Consider the following 18370-nt stretch of genomic DNA (forward strand, 5'->3'; position numbering starts at 1 on the left):
ACAATAAAATTATTAAATGCAGATTTAAAACAAATATAGCAGCTTAATTTAACTGGCTGTAAATAAAAACACTCTCTTGTCAAACCAGGATATCCAGTAACTTCTACTGTGACTTACAAATGGAAATGTTTGTTCCCTCCCACTTCCTGTAGTTTTATTGAGAACAAATACATGGGGAAGACACTTAGGCTGGAAAATTTAATTTTAAAAACCTCTATGGAAGAGTTGGGTGTGCCAATAATAGCTGCTCTGCATCATTTGAAGTTCTTGGAATACACTGGGTGCTGATGGTCTGCATTAGCATCCTATCTGTATGCTACAAATAGGACATAAGATAACAGCTACCGATCTTTTACAATTCACTTTAAAGGCAGCATATTCTTTCTTATGGAAATAGCTGAGACCACTCAGAACTAAATTGCTTTCTTTGTCGAGAGTTTAAAAGTATAGGCTTCAGAGCTGATGGTCACACATCTTTTTGACCTCACAATCTCTATGCCAGTCCTCACTTTCAAGAGCTATAACAAGTTGTAATTATTTCTCAGACTATTTAGAGACTGAACAAAGATTACGAGCTAGTTTAACAATGAAAATATTCATACAGAGCATGTAAGTAGCTGAAGTTATAAAAAAATCCAGCTGATATTTTCTGAATGGTATTTGAACATTAATGTTTTTATCCCCATAAATTGCAAACTAACTGTTTTATGGATGTACAGTACATTTATTACTTTGAATGAAGTACATTTTATCCTCTTGATTCTGAATAACAGTGTGCATATATAGCACTAATGACAACGAAGGAAATTTAAGACATTTGTGTACCAGTGAACCAAAAATAAAAGCTATTATTTACCAGTGGGTCACTGTGCAATCATTTCTCAGTAGCTGGTATTGTACCTGAGATTTGCAGAACCTTACATTTTCACCCATGTCTAGAGTATTTCTCATTCCACTCATTTTTCTACTACTGTGCTGAAGTATTTAAGTAAAAACCTAAATGTTTAAATATTGTGTCCACTACTAAGCAAGTGCTGCCATGGGTTAGCTCATGCTCAGTGGATGATGAGGGAAGTGCTCCCCAGCATCTAAGCAGATGATTCAGAGGGTGATGCTTTGTATTAGAAGTTTCCAGTCTTCCAAAGTCCAGTGCTGGGGGAGGATGGTCAATACTCCACATTAAAGGGGAGCTCAAAGCATACAACCAGTCCTCTTGCCAGTGTTTCTGACTACTCATTGCATGGTCTGGCAAATCTGGTTCATAATCATTCAAAACTCTCACCTGCCGTTTTGCAGAGACTGCTTTCCCTTATCGATACAGTAGAGAGAAAGAAAATTCTTGTCACCTTTTTGTGTAAGATTCAGCAGAGTAGTGAGAGCTTTTTGCTCTGCAATGTGCCCAGGGACCACCAGTAACTGTCAGTCCCTGTTCCCTTCACCAGTATTATCCTGTCATTGGAGTGTTCAGTTGTTGAAAATCATGATATTGGAGGTTTCTCTTATATGTCCACTAACATAAACTAATTTACTTGAAAATTATTAGACATTAGATCATAACTTGCTGATATAACTGCATTAACAAAGACAGAATAATGCATTGCTGAAAGGGGAACAACTCTAAAACATAAAGCTAAATGGTGAAATTAGCTTACAGTCAGATGCTAGACATGTTTACAAGCATCACTGTGACTACCTGTCACTATAAAATTAGTAATTCTTTGCCCAAGTCATGCAGTGATATAAGGACAAAATTTGAATAATTTCTCTCTTACCACAGCTGAACACTATGACTACAACACACAACACTCAATTAGAGAAATTTAGCTGTTCCTTTTTGTATCTCTTGAAACTCTTCCATATTTTATGTGTTCACAGTAGCCTGGAAAAATTATTTAGGATAAAGTAATAATTTTATTATTTATAAGTCTCTTTATAGAGACTTACTGAATGAAATTGTTTTGGTCATAACAAAAAGTCTTCTTGAATATTCTTCTGACCACCTATTCTTAGTAAACAGTAGTTTACAGGCCTGTCACATATTTGATTTTTTAAATATCATAGGAGAGGATAGATTAAAGGCATGCTTTACCTTAACTAGTGTGCATCTGGAAACAAAGAAAAACTAAAAAACCCAGAACCAAATAAAAATTCCCCAAAGACAAATCAATTCATTGTTAAAATGATTCTGTATGGTGAGCATTTAAAAAGTATTCTGTACCATTTGTTCCCTTCTCTACCATTTTCTTCATCAGGTTTCAACCTGGGACATCATCTACTTCCCTTTTGTATATATTTATATGTCAGTAAAGGCCAACTTAAACCACAACTGAGTGTTATGAAGTGGGGGACTATGAATCTGAGCAGTTTATGTATCCGAGTAGTTTATGTATCCAACTCTAGATTTATCATCTTTAAAGTCTTTATTTGCAATTCTGGCATAGACAGAGAATATTTTCTCTTTCTCCTATGACATATAACCTTTAGGATCTAGGACTCAGCTTTTCAAATATGTCAAAGTGTTTAGCAATGCTTAAAAAGATAACATTTGTCGATGTGGAATGTGAAACTTTTTGATTGATGGCATTTTTCCGGAATATTTAACCAAAACAGCAAAGCCTAACATAGCTGGAAATGATCTGATGGTTAGCTTTTGTTTTTCCTCTAGCATCATATAAATCATACAAACTAATTGTATTCACATTCTCAGATAACCTAATGTAAATAAATTCAAGAAAATATTTACTTTTTCTATTTACTTTGTATAAATTGTAAAAGAAAAAAGCTGCTTTAAAATCAAAATGCTGAAATATTCAATAAACGTGGGCAAGTAGCTGAGTGTGTCTCTCCCATTTTTGCTATTCTAAGGTGGAAGAACTTGACAATTTTCCTTAGGTAACAAAGTTATGACATGATTTATTTTAACTCAACTCTATTTATTTTTGTGTGTTTGTAGCTAAGAAAACATTTTTTTTCCAATTCTAATCTCTGTAAGAATTCCATCTGATCTAGTCAGCATTAAATATACATTTATTGCACCCAAAAAGTGATATATTTCCCTTTTCAGAAAAATCTGAACATGCAGAGGCTGGCAGACTGAAAAGAACATTTACAAATGAGAAGTCCATGCTATGTTTTTGGGTTTTTTTTAGCAGGAAAAAGAACAACTGCCTGAAAATTAACCAAATACAAGAGCATCTAACTTGCTAAAGGTATAGGAATTTCAGCTGGTAATTCCTGAGTGATACCTGACCATTAATTTTTTAGCTTAAAGGTGATCAACTAAACATTTTACAGATGGAGAGTACATTTATCATCCTGCATGGGGTGAAGAATTTCCCTTGAATAAATATGATCAGGGAAACAAATGAGGCAAATATTAACTCATTTAACAGCATTAAAAGGACAGGCAGCACATGAAAATCTTCAGTGGGAATGAGTTTGTCCTTCAGAAGGCACCTCATGAGGAAACAGAAAATAGGAGTGACTTCTATCAATACAATTCAACATCCCCTCATTTGCCTTCTCAAACCCCCTGTTTAATGAAGCCCACTGTAATCCGAGAATGAGGACCTACACCTTATATCCTGTAGATGAGGGTTTGTATGTATATACACACACTAGAATGTTTTATTCTGAAGAAATCTGAATTTCTGTCTTCATTCAGAGAAACCCTTCCCCATGATCCCAATACCTACTTTATTTTTGAGTAAGTGTTGTAGATACAGATACTTAGAAGGCAAAGAATAAGTCTCATGTTTTCAGACCCATTACTATAATCATGTCAGACAATGCATAAATTTCAGACAATGCATATTAATCCATTATTAGACTAAGAATTGCATTATTAATAAGGATTTTCTTCTTGTTAAATAATACACTTCCATCTGTGATACACGGCCACCTAGTGACTAATTTAAATTGATTGAAACATTTATGGGATACATAATGTTAATTACATTTCACCTTCACCACTTTAACATACTCTGAAACAACTGTCATGGATGCAGCACTAACTTGTAACTGGCGGCAGTAAAATGTGTTGCTTTGATAAAGACTTGGTGAAAACTGTGTTTATGATTATATTAAAACAGTATTTTAAAAGAGTCAAAGACAGCTCCCCCATTTTTAAACAGATGTGCATGCATTCTTATTTGGAAAACAAAATTAAAAAATCACTTAGCATACTTAATGGGGAACATGTTTGGCACGCTTTTTTTTATTTAAATAAATTTAAGTGTAAAGTACCTCCTTTTTTTTCATGTTGAAACTAAAACCAATTCTCACTAATATACAAACCACTTTGATCAACTTCAGCTGAAACCAAGTAGTTTTCAGAGTTTGAGAAGTTAGTTCCATTTGGGTTTGGCTTCCCTGAGGTGAGGTAAAATGTAGATGATTATTTTTACATTTCTTCAATTCCAGGTTTTATTCAGAACTACAAATACTTACTCATGCATATTCCTATTCTTGACACTGCCATTTCATGTGGGGTTTTTTTTGGTACCTTGTACCACATTTGCAAAAATGAAAACAAACAAACAAACAAACAAACCCCAAAAAACAACAACAACAAAAAAACCCCACTGAAATAATATTCGGAGTTGCAAACAGGAATTTGAATGCTGCACAGTAAGCTGTCAAGTTATTATATCCATACTGAATGCTCACAGATCTCTATTCAAACATAGAGAGATTAAAATCCAGACAGTTGCCTGCTTATTTTGAATCCCATCATCTTAATTATAGATGCACATTGCTAGCAAATTTTGTTTACTCATAGCATTTCTTCATAGTGTGTTGTAAAATGCACACAACCACTAGTAACCATCGTGAGTGAAATATGCAACAGAAATGGGAAACTTATTTATTGCCTTGCTTTAACTGATTTTCTTGCTGTAATTCCCCCGTTCTCATTAGATTCAAGAACTTCACATTTGTACTTGCTACTGAACACCAATCAGAGAGGATAGGTGATCTCTTGGACTCCTGCTTCTAATAAAATAACCTCACAGCAGCAAAATATGAAGAAAGAATAGTACCCAAGACCTCCAGGTTGAGAGGATGAAGAAGGAAGATTGAATAAATGCACAATCTCGACAGTTCTTTATCCGTTCCTGACAGTTCATGGCATTTGAAGGCTTCTGTATCATTAGTCATGACACAGCGCACTTCCCCTCTCTCTTGAGCTTTCCATACATTTTCAAGCTCCTTTCTCTTGTAAAGTTTAATTGTACAATTGTTTTAGCATGCTTTTTAGGGTTTTAAATTAAGCTTGAGATTTGTTTTCTCTCATTGTGACGTCAGTTTATATTTCCAGGCTGATAATGAACGAAACTTTGACAGAGTGTACGACACCCTTTACATTTGCTACTACAGAGTGAAAGATTATTTTCACTATATATCAAATTTTCACTGGAGATACATTCTGTAACATTACCTTGCCTCTATTCATAATTACAGTTTAAAAAAAATTCTGGTGAGGACAAAAACAAACAGCACCTTCCCCCTCGCTAATTATATTTGACCTTTACTTGCCGTGCACTTTGCAGAATAAAAGTGTTGAAAGTAGTGTGAGTAATCTCAGATAATAGGTGTTGTTCAACAGAGAAAATACCTCCAAAGTTGCAAGTGGTAACAATAGAAAGTGGTGTTTTCTATCACACTGTCTGTATCAAATACTATTTGGCCACTCTGAATCTCTGCTAAGCTGGGACCAATTATTGGGATATTTCTGTATTATTGCTGCATTCCTATTCCAACCCCTACACCTGTAACCAGCCAAGGAACATCAGCACTGACCACAAGTCATTCCTTCTCCCTTGCAAAACAAAATTACCTGAAAACTTGTCTTCTTATCCAACTAGTTTGAACCACAAAATTACACAATGGCTTGGGTTGGAAGGCACCTTAAATATCATCTAGTTCCAAACCCTCTGCTGCGGGCAGGGACATCTTTCACTAGGCCTGGTTGCTCAGGTCATCCAACACAATCTTGAAGACCTGCATAGTTACAAGGAGCCAGTACAGTACCAAAGCAGAAAACTGGGAGGCAGAAAATTGTTTTTCCTAAAAGAAGAGTAACAGAAACAAGAAATTTCAGTTCCTCCTCAATACGTGACTAACGTACTAAGTGATTCTTATTTTCTGACTGGATGTTTCATAACTCTTATTATTAGACCAATTATTAATCCACCCAGCTTGCTACAGACAGGGATAAAAAGAGGAAACTAGCTTCATTCTTGGCTGGTCATGTTTGAAGAGGTGATGGTCCTGCTCTCACTGTAAAGGAGAGAGAATGATAATAAGCCTCCCTTGATAAGAGGCTCCACAAGCATCATAAATCCAGCCAGCAGATGAAATAATTTAGAGCATTCTTGTATACAATTTACAGCACAACCTCCTCAGATCTGATTTGCATTAACGATGCATTTTTAAACACATGTGGTTGCTACAGACAATACTTACTGGTAATACAGAGGCTGCTGGAGGAAACTGGCCATAATATCTTTGCTTTTGATAAAAGGATTCTAGAGTTTAACAAATCAGATTATCAGGAACTTGAGTCATTTTCTGGTCAGAAGTCTCCTTGATAATCATTTGAACAAATCTGTAGATGAAAACAGACTTTTTGGTCAACCTTTAATGCTCTTTTGTGATAGTTTTAGGGCACTGGGCATCTCCAGAATACTCACTTTGATAAAATATTATCTCAAGCTCACTAATCAGTTGCAATTGTTAAATATTATTCTTCAGCACACCCATCTAATATCTCTGCATAAACCTGCTTCTGAGAGTATTTGTGTTTATTCTTTGCTAATGAAATTATTTGCAATATGCATTTTATGAAGGCATCCAGATGTATAGATGACTGGGATAGGGTTTCTTACTTAATGGATGGCTGATAGTGGTGGCAGATATAATATTAATTAGAGAAATTTGGCATATGAGCAAAGAATCTGAAAAGTGGGAGGTATACATCTTTTTTTAAGAATTTTAAGAATTTTTAATGTTCCTCAAGCACTATAAAACACATGTTGCCTTTTCCATCTTTGGGTTACTGAGTGCTGAATGTGGACAGTGTTCATAGTCACATAATTCAGTCAAGACCACCATGATATGTTTCATTTTCCACTAAAAAACCAGTAAAGGTTGTTGATAGAAGTGGGAACACGATCAATATGAAGTATAAAAGGAGAAGTATGACAGTATAAGAATGCAGTCAAATTGAATTCTATTATAAAATTTGTATCACCCATACAGTAAAAGCCACAAGATGCTGACTTGCTTATATAACAGGACAAGAGTATTCATTGTTTCTAATGAATTTTTTTTAATTCCTGAGCAAAAGAAAACCTTGTTCTCTGCACATTGGTTAGACAAAGCCCTTCCACTGAATGCATATTTATTTAGTGTTTTCCACATAAATTATTCCAATGGGAGACTGTTGTTTCAACACAGTGTGTTGAATATTCCAACTCTCTGAAAGTGAAATGCCATTGCTGTTCCTAATTAAGCTATTTTCCTTTTAAGTTTTCCAGAGGATGATGTGAAGGATGGCAATATTGATGAAGATTAATTGGATTGAAACTAACTGTGATAAAGCTGTAGATAAGGTTATTCTGCTAGTTAGCAAATGAAAATTACAGCCATTTAAAAGTGGAATATGTAAACTCTTGGCTTTCTTAGCATTCAGACGGTGTACAACAGAAAAAAAACCCAAGGAAATAGAGATATTTCAGATATTTGATATGTTGGCACTCTTCCACTCAATTTAAGAACACACTGAAAATGTTAAATTCCTAAATAAATAAATATAATATATGTCATATGTAAATGGAGTATTTCATTTTGTCTGGGAACTTGATAGATCTGTGAACAGAGCTTTGTCTGAGCACTCTCACTAGAGTTCTATAAGGGTGCTAAACAATTACAAGTGCTTCAAAAAGACAATTTTTCACAAGAGGTGAAAATAGACATTTTCTCAGGTTCTTGAGGTCGATGATATCAGGTGGACATCTTCACCTACCCCAGACTTTAGACTTGTCAAAATCCAACTGATAGCAGGAGTGATAAATGGCTATGAAAAACACTCCAAAAATCACAGCCTAGAAGATATTACCTTTTAGAGTAAATAATTCAAAATCCAAGAAGTAAATTGAGATTCCAGATGCTGATTACTTCTTTGTTAAGAGACAAATAAAAGTCTACTCACAATTTACTTCCTACACATTTGTTTACATAACTCTTGGTCAACAGCAACTATAACACAATATTGCAACTTCCTAAAAGCTGGCTAAGAGGTTCTTCAAGAATTATCCTCTCAACGTTGGCCCAAGTAACTACAACTGCAATTTTATCAAAAGATTTCGAAACAGCCATCAAGAAAACTTTTCAAGCAGTAAGGAAATAGTTTTCTGAGAAGTCAGAGTAAGCCTATTATACCTTCCTGTGAAGTCATATTTATATATATACATACCTGAGCACACACATAGATATAAAGATAAGAAGCAGCTGGCAACTCAAAGTATTTATGTTTCACAGTTACTTAATTCAGCAACTAATTTTCCTGAGCATAACCTCACACTGTAGCAAAAGTAAAATCAGCAGCAAACTAAAACCAGAGCAGTCACCTGGAGAAAAATTAAGCCATTGCAAAGATTCTGCACAACCATTTTACATCGACGATGCAGAAACAAAAGTACCAGGCACATCTGCTAGTGGCATCTTTACCTTTAGGTATGAATTATAGCATACATTTCTTCCATTAGCTAAGTCAGATGGTGTTGAACATAGTGAATAAGTCAGTATTGCAACTTCATTAACCTCCTCTTGCTCCAACAGTCTCACAGTCTGACTAGCTAAATAAATTTAGTTTCGCATTTGCTTCAGTTCTATAGAGCTATGGCTTTAGTGTTTATTTCCTTCATATGCACAGGTGTAGAACCTATTCAATCAAACTGACATACATAGATCTACACATGCTCATATATACATCATGTTTATACTCAATTCATATTTAGTTCAAATATTATTAAAATCAATAATTTGCCATATACACTTCCTTGTAAGCAGTAAGATTACTGTGACTATAGATCCTCATATATTATGCAGAGATGCTGTTCATAATGCAGAGATAGTATTTACTGCCCAGAAATAAAAATATCTTTCACAGTCACATTTGTATTATGCAAAGATACAATACAGCCTATAAAGTCGTAACACCTGCTGATACTCATAAAAAAATTATTTTACAAAAAGACGTGATGTGTACCTCCCACTTTTCAGATTCTTTGCTCATATGCCAAATGTCCCTAATAAATTGTATATCTGACATCACTATCAGCCATCCATTAGGCAAGAAACCCTGTCCCTGTCATCTGTAGGTCTGGATGGCTTCATAATACACTACCCATAGCAGCATCCAGGTTTAGCACAGAACCATCTCAGAGCTATCAGAACTTGTTAGAAGAACCTGTGTGACAGGAATGTATCTATAGTACATAAGACAGAGCATAACACAGCATTCAGCACCAGCCTCCAGCAAGGAAAACAGCTGGATATGAAAAGGCAAAATAGCTTGATGCAAAGTCAGTGCCAATCACACCCAGCAAAACTTAAGATGCAAAACCTGTTGTTATTCCCTTATGTTGATTTTTGAGTTTAAAGTACACAAATAAGGGACATCCTCACTTAGCTTGTTAAATAAGCTAAACCCTGCAGGAGGATGTTCAATGAATTTCCTAGGAAATAAAAATATTTCCTGAATATCATTAAGCGGAGCGCAGAAATACACAAGAAGCCATTTAGCATAATAAAGCTCCAACTCTCTTAAGCCTCTTGAGACTTACCACAATTTTCAAACAAAGAGACTTCTCCACTCTCACAAAATACCAAGCAGAATACAAACAAAACAAAGAGCAGACATCCATCCATTCCGATTTCTCTCAGATAGTTGTCATTTACAATTCACACACTATCGAAATTCACATAAGAAAATAAAATGGTGATTTAGTTTCTTTGCAAGTCAAAGGAAAAAAAAAGACTTTTTTTCCTATCTACCCACTTTTCTCAAGTGTTCCAGAATCACACTGGAAATCATGTGTATGCCTTAAGCCTCTATGAGGACTTGGCTTTCATGAACTGTTATAGTTAGGAGAGATATAGCACCATCAGTTTGGGGGAACTGGAATCTACCTAGTGCACATCACCTTCACAGCCAGTTACAATTGTTATTTTCCATTAAAAAGTATCAAAAGAGGCAGAAATTTAGCTACACTGCAAATCAAATAACTTCACATGTTTTACAGTCCACACTTGTGACTGAATAACAGATTATTATCATTTCTAATGCATGTCACTATGCTCTTTGACTTTTAAATACAAATGAATCACATATTCTTTGACACCAAAGAACAGAATTGTCTTGATGCAGTGTTCACACTGCCCATTTGTTTCTAACACAATAGGTAGGTAGCACTCAGATGAAGAGTAAGTTGTGAGTTGGGGTCTGGCTGCCTACTTGAAACACATTTTTCCCTGAGGCACTCTGTCCCTCTCCCTCTTGCTACGCAGAAAGCTGCACATCACCTGACTGCTGGGCCACAATTCATCTTGAAAGCCATATTTAAATTGCTATTTATCCGTGTTCTCCAAATGTTGCAAAGTCTTTAGCTCAAGCACAACTCTCATGAGAAGCTGCAATATCATTATGAATGTTTGCTTATCAAATGAAAGACTAATTCTGAATCAAGATCCTTTTTATTAAAAAATGGGGATATCAAAGCCCTGACTTCCCATTACTAATCAATTTCAACACCGCGCTTTCCATCAGCTCTGCAGGACAGAAAAAATCCTACATCCCTATTTTCATGGGAAATTTAGTTACCCCTTCACGATTTAGCAATACCGAAGTGTTTCTATTATGATTACTAAGACGACACACAGAAGCCTCTTTCTTCTTCTCCTTTGAGTTGAAGAACTCCCTTTGATAGAGATGCTGGCCAGGAAGGCTCTGCAAGACAAGCACCCAGAGTGCCAAGGAGCTGTAGAGTGCAGAGCCAGTCAGATCTCACTTGTATCGGTGCAATCACGTACTAAAAATGCCTCCAGCTCAACTTTGGTAATTTACCTCTACTGATGTGATTTAGATGACTATCGGCACTGACTCAACTTTTTTTCCACGTAAACAATGTAATTACTCTACAAAATAGAAAATATGTAAATGCTATGATTTAACATTACACAGCAATTCTGTGCCAGGCTACACTGTGTCCCGGAAGGTTTTGCCACTAGATCATTATTTACTGATGGGCTGTAGGGTAGCCATAGAATGTAACCTCCAAAGGCACCAAGATGAATATTTAATCCAAGGTTTCTGCCTATTAATATTTTATTAAAGCCCGGCTATTTTCCACCATCCTGAAAATATATTCTATTAATGATAATTGTGAATCTCAATGGATTCAGATTTTAGCAGCTTCTGGATATTACAATGAAATAATCCCTATACTGTTCATTAACAGCAAAGATGTAGCTTCAATACCAAATACTTATTTGTTAATAATTTTCTATTAACCCAATCTTTACAGGGTAGGACAGATCATATTAATAATAGTATTACAAAAATACTTTTTTTTCAAATACCAAAATCAGTGCTTAAGCTCCAATTGCCTTGTGGTGTGAGAAATAAGGTACAGGTCCTTCCCCTGTTGTGAACTGAGCCAACTCTTACAAATTATTGCTCTTCACTCACCCAGGTAACATTAACTGATATCAAACTCTGCTTTTTTCTGGCCCTGTGCAAAACAATATACATGATGATAGCACCAGCAACAAAGCAATGGGCACCAAATTAAATTTTCTAGATCAAACTCAGTAGAAAAACCTATCCCTGTGCTTTTCTGTGACTAGAAGACTGATCTCCAAAGATTTTATTGAATGTGTTTCACAGATATTTGATTACCTAAAACAATAAAACAAAGCAAGGCAGATTATTGCCTTGAGAACAGGACATTTTCTTCCCCCTTGATTACAGAGGTACTGGAAACAGAAATCCACTTCTTACAAGTCTTACAGAACTGAGATGGAGAGAAAATAGTTAAGCAAAAGTTCAGGATCAGTGCACACAGAAAAAAAATATTTAACCTTCCTTAAGCCATTAAGCTGCAAAAGAAATTCTGCCATTCTTTTTAATAGCACTTCTATGCAGTTTAGAGAGCTGTTTAGTGGTTGTAATGGACTAACCAAGATGTGCCTATTGAGAGATGCAAACCCAGCTCCACAGGCTGCCTAAGAACAGGAAACCTTTTCTAAGAGAGAGATCTATCAATTGAAACCCCAAGGATTTGGTGTCACATCCTTTAACTCCTTCCAAGAACAGTTTTATTTACAGTTTCATTCACTGTTGTAAATCACAGAGACATCTAAGCTACATTTGATGAGGAAATGTTTATCATCTCTGGTAGCTTTTGATCTAAAAATATATATTAAAAAAAATTGTTCAATACCTATTTACATTCTTGCTTACCTGTCACTGGGAATGTTATTAATGCACAAAAAATGAAACATATTTTGTTTTGAAGGCTAAATCTTCAAAACTGTAATGAGTGCAGAAGTTACATAATTGATACACATGTTCATTAACAAGCTTATTTTAGCAGCAGATTTTTCCATATAATGCTTTTTATATAAGTAACAGACAGAATTTCGTACTTTCCTTTCCTATAAGAATATTATTATTCAAAACATACCTTATATGAAATCTATACATTTCAATATTAACATATTTTTACTATTATGTGTGTCTACATACATGTATTTAATTTTTATTCACAAAATGATCCCCATGTACTTTTCACCTTGTACCATATGGTCCATTTATGTGCAAGACTAATCCCATTCTGAAGACATATAATAACCCATTTGTCATCACTCTAATGTTTCATAGATATTTGCAATACTTTGGTTCTATTTCATTGCTAAATATGCTCATATTTTTATTGCAATTTTAAGTTCCTCTTGACAGTACAGGTGTTCAGGCCTTGATCTAATGCTCACTTCAGCAAATAAAAACTCTCATCTACCTAAATGAAGTAGATAAGTCCATCTTCATCATCCTTCAGAGTGCAAATTGTCCTTCCTCACTACAATTCGAGTTTCTTACTGTGTTTCAGCATGTGGATAGTACATGCTTTATTTTGGAAACCTTTCACTTTAACATTAACTTTTGTGAAAATGTTTTCACTTTGCAATTAAAGCCCTCATATATTTCCTTGGGAAACTATTTAACGCAAATGGAGAAAATCCATTTTCTTAATATTTTGCCTTACATTTTTCTTTGTTAGTCTTGCAGTATTTCTACACTTAATTCCAATGTCAGTAAAAGGAAGATTTTTGTCAGAGAATAAATAAAATATTCCTTTTCCCTTCTCAGTCGCACACACAGAGACACAAAAATAAACTGACAAGTTGCTTCAGAAAGAAACAAGTATCAGAGTTATTTCCTTTTTTTTTTTTTTACCTAAGTACATCACGGAGGAAAGAGAAGATAGAGGATGAACTGGTTCGTATTCTATCTCATCTCAGGATTCAAAATGTTTTGACAGCAGTGACTATGACCAGAAGAGCGTCAACAAGTCTGATTGGAAGGGGTAGGTAGAAAATTGATAAAGTACAAAAATAAAACAAACATTCAGGGACTTTTGTGTACTTTTTCCACAAATCTTGCAATACTCAGCACAAAATGATCCTAAACAGCAGTTCTGATGTAACAGCTGATCAGTTTAATAGATGGCAAACATTTTACCCTGTTATGATGAGTGACAAACAGGGGCCTTTTATTCCAGATGAGAGCTGTATTTTTGACTATTAAAAAGGACTCACACAAAACCCCATGTTTAGACAGACTCTTAAACGTGATGGTCTATTAATTATTTAGACAAGGTAGGAAGTTTTTAAGGGTTGCATTAAAAAGTGTCACAGTGCATGTGTGAGCAAAAACATATACAGAGTTTGACTGATGACAGGCAGCAAAGTTCTTATATATACCCACGAAGTAGAGAGTTGATAATGGTGAAAATGATCATTAATTAAAGCACAGAACTGAAAGATGCTTATCTTGAATGTCATTAGCTACAAAGCATGTGTGGGGTGAAGCTGAAGGGTATACATGTGAAGAGCTAATGGCCTATGGCTGGCTTCTATAGATCCTCTCCCCGATAAGGATTTTGCTTCTGAAAGATAAGGAGTGGCAAAAGAGATAACTCATTTGATGGGCCACTTCTCAATTTGCCTTCTGACTGGGACTACAGCAGAAAATAAATGGACAAAAGGTATAACAAATCTGGGGAAACATTTAAATATTTTCCTATCAGAAGATTTCTTTTATATACTCGGAGTAGTAAGTGCTGTTACTTCCATAAGAGAACATGCCTTATGCTGCCTAGTACACTCAGTTAGGTCTTTCATTTTCTGTGCTCTGACTTGAAATGTTACAGATTTGGGAGGAAAATGTTTCCTCCACTGCAAAAACAACAGGATTATCACTTATTTTACTAAGAGAAGGATTTCAACTTTTATATACACATGAAAATAGCTATGTGCATGTTGTGTGTATGTGTATATAAATATATGTAGCTGAATTCTGTTTTAAGTATGGTCTAACATTAATAAATGTACTATGTTACACTAAAATACCTTGATGTAAAAATACCCTCACCTGAAATAGTCTTATTACTCACAAAATTCTTGACATATAATCATACAACCTATATACTTCTTTATGTATTTTCATCTACTTTTTCAGAATAATTACACAGAACTTTAATAAGTAGTTGTCCAAAGCTTATAACACTGGGCAGAATACTGCATAATTGAGAGAAAGAAGAAAGTACTTATTTAAAGAGCTAACTGTTTAAAACAAAGCAAAAAAACATCCTTTCTGTGTGCTTATGTCCATTCAAAGATGCCAAAGATCTTGTTATAAAAGTAAATAATGTTGAATCGACTTTTAGGTAGACTGCAAGCTACTTTCTGAATCCAAGTGTGACACGATTATTCAATTACTTCTGTATCATTCATATAAGCATCAAAATCCTTTTAGGTTCAAAGAGTAATCCAATATAAAACTTCAACTTTTTTTTTTTTGTTTTCCCCTTTTTCATGTAAAAACAAGATATTGTGTCATGTTTTCCCAAAAGAACTATAATTCCTTTTTTTATAATTTACTCACATAACTTAAAGAAAGGAAAAGGTACAAGGTAATGATGATACAAACAATCTTTTGTGATTACTGATATAGTCCACATGCATAATCTGTAAACAAATATTAATTTCTTATTCACAGATCTATGGAGGCAGGAAAATAAGCAAAAAAACCCCTCACATTTGTTCTACCATGCTGTGGAACACAAGCTAAGATCTAATTAATTTTTTAGGGAAGTTATCAATAGGAATGCTACCAGCTATAGACAACTTGTCTCAGCACTCCTAGGAAAGACTGTTTAATACACCAAAGAACACAGACACTCATGCACACCTCCCAGCCAGAGCAAGGAAAACATATCTATTCCTTGCTGACAGCTACTGGAGACTTACCAAAAGCAGAGGAGAGAATCATTAAGGTAGCTCCTGCCAGAGAAATGCCATGACATGAATGGCTAGCCCTTGTCAGAACTAGATAATTAGCATCAAAATAAATACCTGAAGCATTATTCTTTCTCTTTTTAAATGAAAACTCTTACACAGTAAAAAAAATCCCAGGCAGGCAGAGGTTTCAATGAACCACCCCAGGAACAAGGGATCTTTCATGTTTGCTTCCCCATTTGAAAGCTAAAAAATCAAGTCTTAACCAAAGCATCCCTACACATTTTTATAACAGAAGTTTGGGTACAGAGACATTTTCAAGGAAAACTGAGCATTTTGACCTGGAACTGTGAGACTAACCAAAACAATTCAAGAACAAACATGTAAAGATTTTACACATCTCATATTCAATTCTGTATGAACAGCCAGCAGTGTTACTGCTGGCATAACTCAACTGTAACAGCTAAAAGCAAAATGAAAGATCAGGTGGTATTTTTCTCCAGACTCATACAAGGCACAGTGCAACCTGATCCGCTGCCTACACCGTGATTCCCTCAGGACAAAGGCCTTTTCTGTGGTTACACAAATTTCGGCAGTGCTTGACCCTTGGCTCTAATGTGGATTCCCAGTCACCACTAGAAGTTCAGAAAACAGGGGACAACAACACTCGCTGACTGCACCCCTTTGGCACAGCTGGAAGAGAGCTGTGGGGGCTGCAAGTCGTGGCACCTTGGCAGCACCACCATGGCAGCCACTCTGCTACCTGGTACATGGGTGGTGCTCCACACCTTACCTTTAGTTTCCTGTGAGGCACAAAGGACCAGTTTTTAATTCAAGAAGACAGAGAGAAGGATTCAAGCAGCAAAACACAACAGTTAGAGGAATTTCTTTATCTTAGCTATCACATCAGAGTCAAGAGTTCAGCCACCCATCCCACCTGGCACAAACTTTCTATTGCTGTTAACAGAAAGAAGCAGCTGCACGGCTGTTGCTCCACAATCCTGACTACAGACATACAAGCCAAGCCATAATACATCTGAAATGGATGCTTAACATTTGCCAGCTCGGCTGTGGAGTACATTATTTGCCCCCCTCTGGTGTTTTCTGAAAAATGAAATGTAGTTATGTACCCAGAGACGGATACAAATAGGTGGTTCAGCAAACAAACACTTCGTTTGAAAATGTTCTGTAAGTAAAATCTGCACAATCAATTCCTTTCCTACTTATTCAAGGACTATGGAACTATAATACATTACCAACCCGTTCTGAGCATAAGAAAATTTCTTGAATTCATGCTGGCAGCAAGTGGCCCTGTGAGGATTTGGATGTTCCCCCCACAGACACTTTCCTTTTTCTTTTGCTTGATCTAAATCTTATCAATTTCTACCTCCTCAAGTAAAAAGCAGTCCAGCTCTCAAACGGCTTGTGGTGTGTGAGATTGAGGTGGAGGGAGAATGACAGTCTGTCTGTCTCAAAACCTATTTCTGAATTCATGCATGAGCCCTCATAAAAGATGTAAGAGAATTATGAAGGCAGAGAAATAATGAAATAGGAGTCTTTTCCAAACTGGTCTCGCTATCCCACCACGCTCAGATATTTGATATCCATTGTGACACACTTTCTTCCGCATTGATGAATTTTAATTTCTGTTGCTCAAGGGTAACACTTCAGGAGCGGTGCGAGTGGTCATTATATCACATACATATTAGGGTCTACCTCTCTTTAAACTAGATGCCTGAATTAATAAGGTCCTTTTCCTGTACTGTGCTGCCATACTGGCAAATACTTTCTGACTGGGTAAAACTAAAGTATAAAAAAGTGCTTTCCCAGCTGTCTTGTGAAGTCAAGATCAGAGAACAGCATGCAGTCTTTTGATATTTCATGTCGGAATGTTCATTCTCCACAGCTCTCCACATTTCCAATGGAGACCTTATTCTTTGACAGCCTCCAACTTGACAAGGGGGCAGAAAATCTCCTACGCCAAGCACATCCAACCCCAAACAAATCACAAGGTACCACCCATAGAAGAATATAAAAAAAATATGTTTTTTCTACCAAGTGAAGTACAGATTTAGCCTGGTCAAGGCCAATTCACTCTGTTTGATATACATGTACAAACACTTGGAATGATGCTTCAAGAATTCATAACCACACTTATTAATGCTTTGACCCCTACAATTTTATCTGTCCTCTACTTTGAAGGCAGAGTATAATCAACACTAAATATGGGACCTGTTTTGTTAATACTGGCTTTGAAAGATAGGTTTCCCTTTTGCTGAAGACAGAAATCTGGACATCTACCAAAACAACATGCTCGACCTACTGAAAACAATTTAGGTTTTGTTCTTTACTGCAGAATGATAATTTTGCCATATGCTAAAAATGATCCAGTATAAAAGACATAAAAAACCTTTAAGAGGTTTTTAAGAGGAAAAATGTAACAGTATTTCTTTACAATAAACTAGCTTATTATATATCACACTTTCTATCTTTATATCAATGAATCAAAAGGCATTATGGTGCTACAGGGCTGAGTGCTGTCTGAACACTATTCCAACAGATGAACTCAAACTTCAGTGCAAAAGAGAAAGATGTATGCCCATTTCATTATGCTGCAGCAATCTCTGCGTGAGTTGTCAAGAGCAAAACTGTCAGTCAACATCACAGAGGTACTCAGAGGATTCATTTGCTTGGGTAAAATGCTGCTCTACAGTTTTCTGACGCACCTTTTCAAAATGCAGCTTGGGTGTTCCAGCCCAGCAATAAGTTGGCCATATAGAAGTATGTT

Source organism: Neopelma chrysocephalum, unplaced genomic scaffold (assembly GCF_003984885.1).
Source record: "Neopelma chrysocephalum unplaced genomic scaffold, ASM398488v2 Primary Assembly neopelma1_79, whole genome shotgun sequence".
NCBI classification, from domain to species: domain Eukaryota; kingdom Metazoa; phylum Chordata; class Aves; order Passeriformes; family Pipridae; genus Neopelma; species Neopelma chrysocephalum.